General features: G+C 42.7%; 1 long non-coding RNA gene across 1 annotated transcript; it reads left to right on the top strand.

The window, feature by feature from the left end:
* The first annotated feature begins 5777 nt into the window (after window positions 1–5777).
* Window positions 5778–8113, top strand: LOC129673591 (uncharacterized). Its single transcript, XR_008719677.1, has 3 exons — window positions 5778–5948; window positions 6721–6780; window positions 8026–8113. It is a non-coding gene; the product is annotated as an uncharacterized LOC129673591 (long non-coding RNA).
* The last annotated feature ends 1654 nt before the right edge of the window (window positions 8114–9767 follow it).

The following is a 9767-nucleotide window of genomic DNA, read 5'->3' as shown; positions in this document are numbered from 1 at the left end:
ATATATATATATATATACATCATATATACATCAATACATACATATATATATATATATATACATCATATTATGTGTGTGTATGTGCACTCTCCAATGCCATTACAATGAATGAATATTCATAGGAGAGGTGTGAAAGATAGAGAGAACTGAGCGAAGAATGAGCATTGGACTTGGACAGTGGTGACAGGTGTGAGAGAAGCGGTATATGGGTTGACAGGATGGTGTGCGGCAGCTGGAGTTCACACTCTGAACACGCAGACCAGCTGCATGATTGCCCTGGTCCTGAGCAACAACAGGATGTCCAAGATGAAAAACGGTTCATTTTCTGGATTTGGATCTCCTCAAGAGACCCCCTAGGGTCAGTGCTGCCCCTGGAGGCCACGCTTGCATCCATTGTCTGCTGCCCCAGACTGGGTTGAAGCTGGAGTAGAGGTTCAAGTCGAAGTCCAGGGTCCTACAGCAGCTGAGAATGTCTCTGGTCTGAGTTACCGCCTAAGGCCATATGGATGTTCTTGGTCTGGACCACCACCTGAGGCCATCCTGATGTCTGTGGACTGTGCTTCTGCCTGGGGCTATGTTGTTGTGAATGGCCTGGGCAGCCACCTGAGGCCATGACTACTGAAAGCCATGTCTGGGTTTGTGTCCTACTGCAGCTGGGGCTCTGTTGATGTCCTTAGCCTGTTCTGCTGCCGAAGGCTGTGATGGTATGCATGGCCTGGGGCAGCAGCAGAAGTCAGGATTGAGGTCTGTAGTCTGTATTGCCACCGGAGACCATGTAGATATCCAAGTCGGTGCTGTCATCTGAAAACATGTGTAAGTTCATGATCCATGCTCCTTTGCCATGGTATCGATGGCTGCAGACTCACAATTGAGAAGGAGGGACATAGAAGGCTTCCATGACAACCCTTTACCCCACTCCCGACAAGTAACAGCTAGACAGAAAGCTATCGAGGACTCTTAAAATCTGTGAGGATGCTGAAGGCTCAGGTCTGGACAATTGTCTCTACAGTTTTCTTTAAGGGGCTGGCATCAGGGAGTTTGACCATGTGGTCAACACATATTGGGCGACACAAATTGGACCCTCCCTCTTCTTCTTTTTTTTTGGGGGGAGAGAGGAGTAAGACTCCAAGGGTGAGGTACAGACCTGAGAGAAGTGGGAAATGAGGGGGCTAGGGGTTTGTGATGTAAAATGTCCAAATAATCCATTAAAATATTATGAAAAAAAGAGTTTGCCATAGCTATATATTTTAAAGCAGAGAAAGCCAGTCAAGTGGAAATGATTATGAAAAAAAAAGTCATGAATCAATCTTTTACAAAGTTGTCAAAACAAAAAAGGAAACATTTTGAGTGATGTTTAATTTAATCTGTGTTTCAGAATGCAAGTGGACTAATATAACTAATATGGCTCCATAATCGTGCTCTGTCACAGACATCAGCCCATGACTCAACTTTACGGTTTTACTTCTTGCTTTGAGGCCACACAGTTTTTTTTTTTTTTTTTTTTTTTTTTTTTTTTTTTTTTTTTTTTTTTTGGAAAAGTGTAAAGGCAACTGTGCGGAGGAGTAAAGGCATCTCTGGGAGTGGTTTTGGTGGGAGGCAGTTTGCTGCATTTCCCTCTCCTGCTACGAGAGCCAGAGAGCGAGAACAAGCGCTTTGCATGTCTGATTTCACATCCTCTTGTCAGCTGCTGGGCTGACGTCCCATCCCAGATGCTTCCCATGGGGAAGTAAGCACTGCAAGGACCCATTAGTAAGCAGATTCCGGGCCAGAGCGGAGGCATTCTACACTGTCCCTGCCCCAGGGCATCCAAAAAAGAGAAAGTAGAACCCCAGGGTGCTGCCTGACAGATCTGTGAATGAATGAAGGGAGTCTGGTGGCTGGTTACAGGAATGAGCACATGGATTCTACAATCCTATTTCAAGCCCGCCCATTTCTCTGAGACAAACCCCCTCTATACTGTCTCTTACTGTCCAGTGTTCTTCTAGCTGCACTCAACCAGCTTGGTCCCCTTGTCTCTGGCTCCTTTGAGCACCCCATCTTGGCTTCCTGTCAGTCCTTATGCCTCGCTCTCATTCTGGTGTCTGTTGTCCATAGTTCTTCAGTTTCTGTCCTGTGTCTTCCCTTGGTCAGGGTTCCATGATGTCAGTCTGATGACAGTCTGTGAGGCTCCTGGGCTGGGCCAGGTTCCGGACACTGCCATGTACAGAAAGCATCTTTAATCACTGGTAACAGCATCAAACCATTGCTTTTTTTCCCTCTCTTTTTAATTTTTTTTTTAATTTTTATTAATTACAGTTTATTCACGTTGTATCCCCCCGTATCTCTCTCCCTCCTCCCCACCCAATCCCACCCTTCTTCTTCCCCACTGGTGTCCCTCTTCCAGCCCACTGAAAAGGGAGGTCCTCTTCCCCTTCCCTCTGATCCTAGTCTATCAGGTCTCATCAGAAGTGGCTGCATCGTCTTCTTCTGTGGCCTGGTAAGGCTGCTCCCCCCTCAAGGGGAGGGGATCAAAGAGCAGGTCAATATTTCCTGTCAGAGACAGTCCCTGTCCCCATTGCTATGGAGGTCACTTGGATACTGAACTTCCATAGGCTACCTCTGTGTAGGGGTTCCAGGCCATCTCCATGAGTGGTCCTCAGCTGGAGTATCAGTTTCAGAAAAGACCCCTGTGCCCAGACTTTTAGGATCTGTTGCTGTCCTTGTGGAGCTCCCGTCCTCTCCAGGTCTTACTATCTCCCCTTTCTTTCATAAGATTCCCTGTACTCTGCCCAAAGTTTGGCTCTGAGTCTCAACATCTGCCCTGATATCCTGCACAGTAGAGCCTTTCAGAGGCCCTCTGTGGTAAGCTCCTGTCCTTTTCCCTATTTTCTCCCTCCTCCATTGCTTTTAAAACTGCCAAAGCCATCTCACAGTTTTGGGGTTTTGTTTGTTTTTTTTTTTGGTTGGTTTTTGTTTTGTTTTGCTTTTCTTTTTTGAGGCAGGGTTTCTTTGTATAGCCTCGGCTGTCCTGGATTCTCTTTGTAGACTAGGCTGGCCTTGAACTCATAGAGATCCTCCTGCCTCTGCCTCCCTGAGTGCTGGGGTTACAGGGGCGAAACTGTGTCCAGGTTTTTTTTTTGTTTTGTTTTGTTTTACTATTTTAATAATTTCATCCGTTGGTCATTTGGTAAATTTCTACAACACCCAACACCCACCTTATTCCGAATTAGATCTGAGAAGTTATGACTCAAGATTCAGCCTAGCTGTTGGCCCTCCTCTACTGGGCTTTCCTTTCACTTCCTGAAAGTAGATGCAGAATTCTAGAGAATTGGCATCTAGGAACAACATGGCAGGGACTTTGGACATGGAGAGTCACTCCATTGGGGTTGGTGGAGAGACATGGCTAAGCAAGATCTGGACAGTCGGATGGAAAAAGGTTCTGCTGCCATCGCAGCAACTTCCCCTGAGGTCCTGTGTATGTGCAGGACTTGGAACACTCAGCTTTCCAGCCTGTCCAGACACTACAACCCAGTTTGCTCCCCCTGAAAAACGTTCTACAGTAGTGGTTCTCAACCTGTGGATCACGACCCCCAAACACCCTTTCACAGGGGTCACCTAAGACCATCAGAAAACATGGACATTTATACTATGCTTCATAAGAATAGCAAAATTACAGTTATGAAGTTACATAACTTCATAACTTCATACATTACAGTTACAAAAATAATTTTGTGGTGGGGGTTGGCACAACATGAGAAACCGTATTAAGGGGTCCCAGCACTAGGAAGGGGGAGTGCCAGTACGGCATGGTTATGGAAGCAGCTGCTTGACACAGTTCCAGCTGCTGGAGTACCATCGCCCTGGAGAAAACATCTCTGGATCGCCAGTCCACAAGCGGTGTTGCTTTTTCCTCTATTGTCTGCCTGTTTTGTTTTTTACTGTGACTTCATCTTTTCCCCTAATTCAGCCCTAGTTAATGCAACTGGTATGATTTCAAGGAGGACTGGGGGAGAAGAAAATGACTCAGAAACACCCACTTAGGAGGAAGCATTCTTCCTGGCTGTAAAGTCAGCGAACCCTGAAACATCTGAGCAAGAAACTGAACTTCTAGAGGCCTTTTGTGTTGATTGTTCCCTGAAAAACTAGTCAGCTCATGGATATCAAACGATATCAAGAACTGTTTGAGTTTTCACACTCAGCCCCCAGATTGCTGCAGTCAGAAAGGAATTAGACCCTAGAGAAGCTGCTGGACTCGTACTAACTTCCTTTTCTAGAAAGACCTGGACGCGTGGACACAACTCCTTGGGATAAGATACGGACATTACAGGAGCTTTCTATAGTTTATGAGGAATGAGCTAGAGACCCTCTGAATGAGCAGTCTTGCTACAGGAGATGTTTAGAAAGGGCTCAGAACTTGCCGAGCTACAAACAGCTGCTGAGAATAAAGAATAGTTGAGTTTACTTAGCACCTCTTTGTTCTAATGCTACTTATTGTAACCACAAGATTTTGCTCAGACGACCCATGATGTAGAGGTTCGTCCGGGAAAAGCACCGAGTTAACGATTAAATAGGCTTGCTTGCTTGCATAATCACTGTACAGTACAGTAATCACCATACTGTGTATATAGAGGACAGCTTGCTCTATACTGTGAGTTCTTGGGTCTAATCATTGTACCATTGATGTAGAGTACAGCTTGCTATATTCTGTTCTCATCTGTGGGTTTTCGGGAAAATCTAATATTCTGGGGAAAGGCAAAATGTTTTTGATCATGTAGAGAAAATGTGTAAGGAAATGGTTTAACAATAAAAGACTGTATTGACTCTCTGCTCCGGAGAGCAGAGAAAAGAGAACGTGAGCAGACATCAGAGAGAACCGTCTCCTGAAGTGAGTCATCAGCCAGCTTGTACCTGCGCCCCTCACAGCCCCACCCTCAATCATTCCTCCCACAATTGACTGAGGCTGGGCCCCGGCAGCTGTGGGCGGCTGTCCTAGACTGATGTGCTGAAAGTTTTAAGGTGAATGGCTCAGCTGCTTACAAAGTTGTTCAGAAAGAGTTGTGATGGCTAAAGCACATTTGTACTGAACATAATTAATACTTAACATTCAGAGCCGAAAATTTTCAGTTTATGCTAATTTTTGTTCTCAACTCTTAAACCCTGCTTTTAATTTGCTAACATGCTAGCATTCACATTTTTATGTTTTTATATTCCTTCTTAATCTTTCATTTGCAATTTAATGTTATCTGAGTAACAATCAGTTACTGAGATGTGAAGTATTTAGTTTGTTAAAGCATTGATTTCCAAATATCATTCCTGTTTTTAGAACAGCGTTGTATTTTGAAACTTTCTTCAAATTGTGTCTCACTTTTCTGTTTTTGAATTTCTTATTAGAAACCAAAATCACTGCATTTGCTCTTTGATTGATAGATCCTTTGCCATCTCTGAGTTATATCGGTTTCCCTTTCAATTTAAAATTTTAATTTAATTAAAATAAATTTGATTTTAATTGTAAATGAATTTTAATTAAAGTTTTGTTTTAAAATTTAGATTAAATTCAAAAACATTTGCTTAAATGTACATTAAAGTTAAACTATTTGAAGACTTTGTGGAAATAATGTTAAATGTTTTTAAATTTTAGGAAAAAAATAATTTCATTTTTTATTATAATGTATCTTGGAAAATCAAAAGTTAAATAAAAGTGCCAAAGTTTTGAGTGCAAAAAAACCGTGTCAGGTGACATTTTTAGTGAATTTACTATCATTTAAATAGGCCACTGTCGATTCCCCTAGGAGGCTGAGCCTCAAAGACCAGGGTGCCAAGTGCCTACAACGTGCATGCAATATAGAGGAAAATTACCCACACCCTTACCCTGGATCCTAAAGGCGGAGATGAAGAAAGAAACCCGCTTCTGGTTTTTGTGCCAGCCCTCGGGAGCTGGGGATGATGGCCAGGCAATCGCTCAGAAGCAGGTAGGGTTGGAGACGTGGACTCAGAGATGGGTCAAGTGTGGTTACCTGGGTATCTGCCAGCAGGTAGACTATAGACAGTGTCAATACTGTCAGTGACGATGGCTCTGCAGCCAGCATAGTAGGCTGTCTCCTGCTTTCTGAAGTCAGCCCTGTCCTTCCTTCTCCTGTGAAGTGGTTAGACAGAAAGCAGGGTAGCCTGGTGCCAGTTGCTTCCTGGAATAACGTGTCCTCCCTGGCTAGGTACGAAGGAAAGTAAAAGAGGGTGCCTGACTCATTCACCAGAACGTAGAATTCGAGAACGTAGGCTTCAAGGCATCCAGCAGAAGGTTGTCGTGGGAGCAAGGGCAGGGCTCTTGGAATGCTTTGACTGAGTATAAAAATATTTGATTGTCACGTTGACACACAGCAGACAAACCTCTGTCTGAGTTTCTTTAGTAATTGAGATGGGAAGGCTCTGTGGACAACATCATCCCATAAGTTGGGGTCCTGACCGCAGAAACATCGCAACGGTCCTCCTGCTCCTGCTGCCTTGACTTTCCTGCCGCAATAGACCAAGGTCTCTAACTGTGGTCTTTCCTTCCTTGAGTTGCCTTTGTCAAAGCAGTGAGACAAATAAGTTATATAGTAGGTGCTGGCGAACTTTAGTTGGGTGCACTGGAATGAGGTGTTTGTGCGCTGATATGCTGTGTGAGCCTCAGATATTCATTAAAAGACATTTGACAAATGCGTTTCCCTTTCCTTTCCTGACACCTTCTGTAACTGTCACCGCCAGCCTTGAGTGATTATGGGGAATTTCCATCCTGCAGTGACCCATCTGGAGAGCAACAGGCAGGTGTGTATACAGTCCATCATGCTCCCTCGACATTCTACTTCCCTTGTCCCACTGCAGCCTGGGAAAGAATGAATGAGCTTGAGAAGGGAGGGCAAGGAAACTGGCGAGGTTTCCTCCTCTTTATGCGAGGCTGGCCAGCTATCTGATGGGTCAGCTTGTTCATCTGCTCCAAATATTCCTGTCATGCCTCTAGCAAGTTCTCAGGCCAATGTCTCTGGCTAGTGAGATGGAGAATTTTATGGTTCTATGTGTGTTCATGTGCTTGTTCACAAGTCTGTGTGCACGTCTCTTTTTCTTTGTGTGTGTGTGTGTGTGAGTGTGTGTGTGTTTGTGTAGCACAGAGACTTTCTAATCTCTCCCCACCTTGTCTTTTGAGATTGGGTTTCTCACTGAACCGAGAGCTTATCTATTTCTCTAGACAGACTATCCAAGAAGCCCCAGAGATACTCCTGTCTCCACTGCCTCAGATGTGGGATTATAGGCATGCGCTGCTGTGCCTAGTTTTAAACACTGGGTTCTGAATAATTCAACCCAGATCCTCATGCTTGCTGGGCAAACACTTTACTGAATAAGCACCCATGCCAGCCCCCAACTCTCTTTATATACACTTTACAATCTAGAGATACCTAATACACTCACCAAGTTGTACAAGTCACGACTAATGCTAGAACATTTCACAACACCTAAACAAAACCTCTTTTTCATTAGCAGTTACCCTTCTCCTCCAGTTCCTGTTAGCATGCCTCCCATCTTCTTATATTTACACTCTCTGTCTCTAATCTACTTTCTGTCTCTGTGGATTTGCCTATTCTGGAAATTTCATAAAAATGGAACCACAACATTGGACTTTTGTTTTGTGTTTTTTTTTCACTTAACATTGTCAGTGTTCATCATGTTGTAGCTAATATCAGCACTTCATTATTTTATGTGTCTGAGAATTATTCCATTGTATTAATAGGTCATACTTGTTTATGCACATATCAGTTAACAGACATGTCAGTTGTTTCTATTTTTAGGCCATTCTGGATAATTCCAGTATAAGCATTCATATACAGAATTTGGGGACCTACACTGTTAATTTTTATTGCTAATGCTTAAGGATAGGTTTGGCAGCCTATGGTAACTCTTCAGCTCTTGTCCAGTTATTTTCCAAAGAAGCTGTGCTATTTTGCCCTGTGAGAGTTCCTGTTTCTCTATATCCTCTCCAACATTCATTAGCGTTCTTGCTTTTTGTGTCCGTTCCAGGGGATGTGGTCATTTTGACTTGATTTCCGTAAAGACAAAGGGTGAAGATCTCTGCACATGCTCATTGACCATTTATATGTCTTCTCTAGAGAAAGGTTTGTTCATGTTTGCTCATTTAAAATGTTGTTTATTGTAGATTTTTATGGCTTCTTTAAATGTTCGGAACATACATGCATTAGCAGATATGTAATTTATAAAATTCTCTGATTTGTAAATGTTCTCTCTCTAATGAAATTATGAGCCATGAGAAAATTGTTTCTCAAAAGGGGAAGAACCTTATCCAAATGAAAAGATAGGAAAGTCTTCATGCAGAAGACGAAATTTAAGTTAGGTATTTAAAAAATAAACATAAATAGGACAGCACTAAAAACTACTAAGGTAAACACATGAAAATTGATTAATGTGGGATGTGGCTCAGCTTCAACAGTTTCATTTATATCTATGGCTATGTAACCTGCTTTCCCCTGGAATTACCAACCAGAGCTGAAAACACGTACCCCTCAGGTCCTGTTTCCTATTAATAAAAAGGTCAAAATCCTATAATTTGCTTCAATGGTTCCTTGGCCCTGGTAAACTCGGGTTGATGTCAAGCAGCACATGGCTTCAAGGATGTCTATTGTCTTACCTGAAACTTGCCACTCCCTCACGCATTCCTCACCAAATTTCAGATGAACTTTGTCCAGTAGTCATACTAGTTAACTTAAGCTTTATTCTTGGGTAAATAAATGCTTGTCAAAAGGTGTCTATGCTCTATGGTTTTGTGAAGCCATGGAAACTTTCCTACCTCCTAGTCCTCATTTATTATGATTTAAAGACAAGGTCACACTATACAAGCTAATCTTTTGTTTTAATTTTCTTTTTTTTTTAAATTAATTCAATTTACATCTCAGTCATAGGTCCCTCCCTTTTCTCCTCCCAGTCCTACCCACCCTTCCAAATCCATCTTTCCCCTATTTCCTCCGAATCCGGACACCCAAGTTCATTTATTCACATGAGGATTGAGTTCATCTTTCTCCCCTGTGGCCTGGTAGGGCAGCCCCATCAGGGGGAAGTGATAAAAAAGCAGACAACATAGTCCATGTCAGAGATATTCCCCACTCCCTTAATTTAGTGGGCTCACATGAGACCTAAGACATCCATCGATGACTTATAAACAAAAGACCTAGGTCCAGACCATGCTTGGCCCTTGGTTGGTGCTTCGGACTCCATAGGCCCCTCTGGGACCTGTTGATTGTCTCTGATGGTTCCTGTTCCTACTCTTTCACCATTTAAAGGCAAGGTCCTTCTGTCTCCATGTTATGCTACCAGTAGAGGCAACTGAAGGAACAGTAATCTCTCTTACAATGTCTGTTCAGCCTCAAGAAGTATAACTTTCCAGGTATTGATCTATGCAGCTGTAGCTACATAAGGATAAATAGCAGAAATCATACCTTCCTTGATTTGTTGGAAATCATTCTCAGAGATGTCAGGTAAATGTAATGAGGATATTTTATTTAAAAAAAATTGCTTTCCTTTGTAAAATTTGAACATATAGGAGATCATAAAACCTATATCCTCCTGAATATAAGCATGCAGACGTAGAAGATTACAGAACCAGAGCAAACTGTAATTCTCAGTGATTTTGAGCCTGTGATTCCTAATGATCCAATATGGGTCAGAATGAAGCAAGATAACTAACTGATGTCAAGTATAGGGAGAAGAAGAAGAAGAAGAAGAAGAAGAAGAAGAAGAAGAAGAAGAAG

The sequence above is a fragment of the Psammomys obesus genome, unplaced genomic scaffold, assembly GCF_907164565.1.
Source record: "Psammomys obesus unplaced genomic scaffold, mPsaObe1.curated_primary_1811, whole genome shotgun sequence".
NCBI classification, from domain to species: domain Eukaryota; kingdom Metazoa; phylum Chordata; class Mammalia; order Rodentia; family Muridae; genus Psammomys; species Psammomys obesus.
Note: the sequence above shows the minus strand (reverse complement) of the source record. Positions and strands in the feature narration are given on the sequence as shown.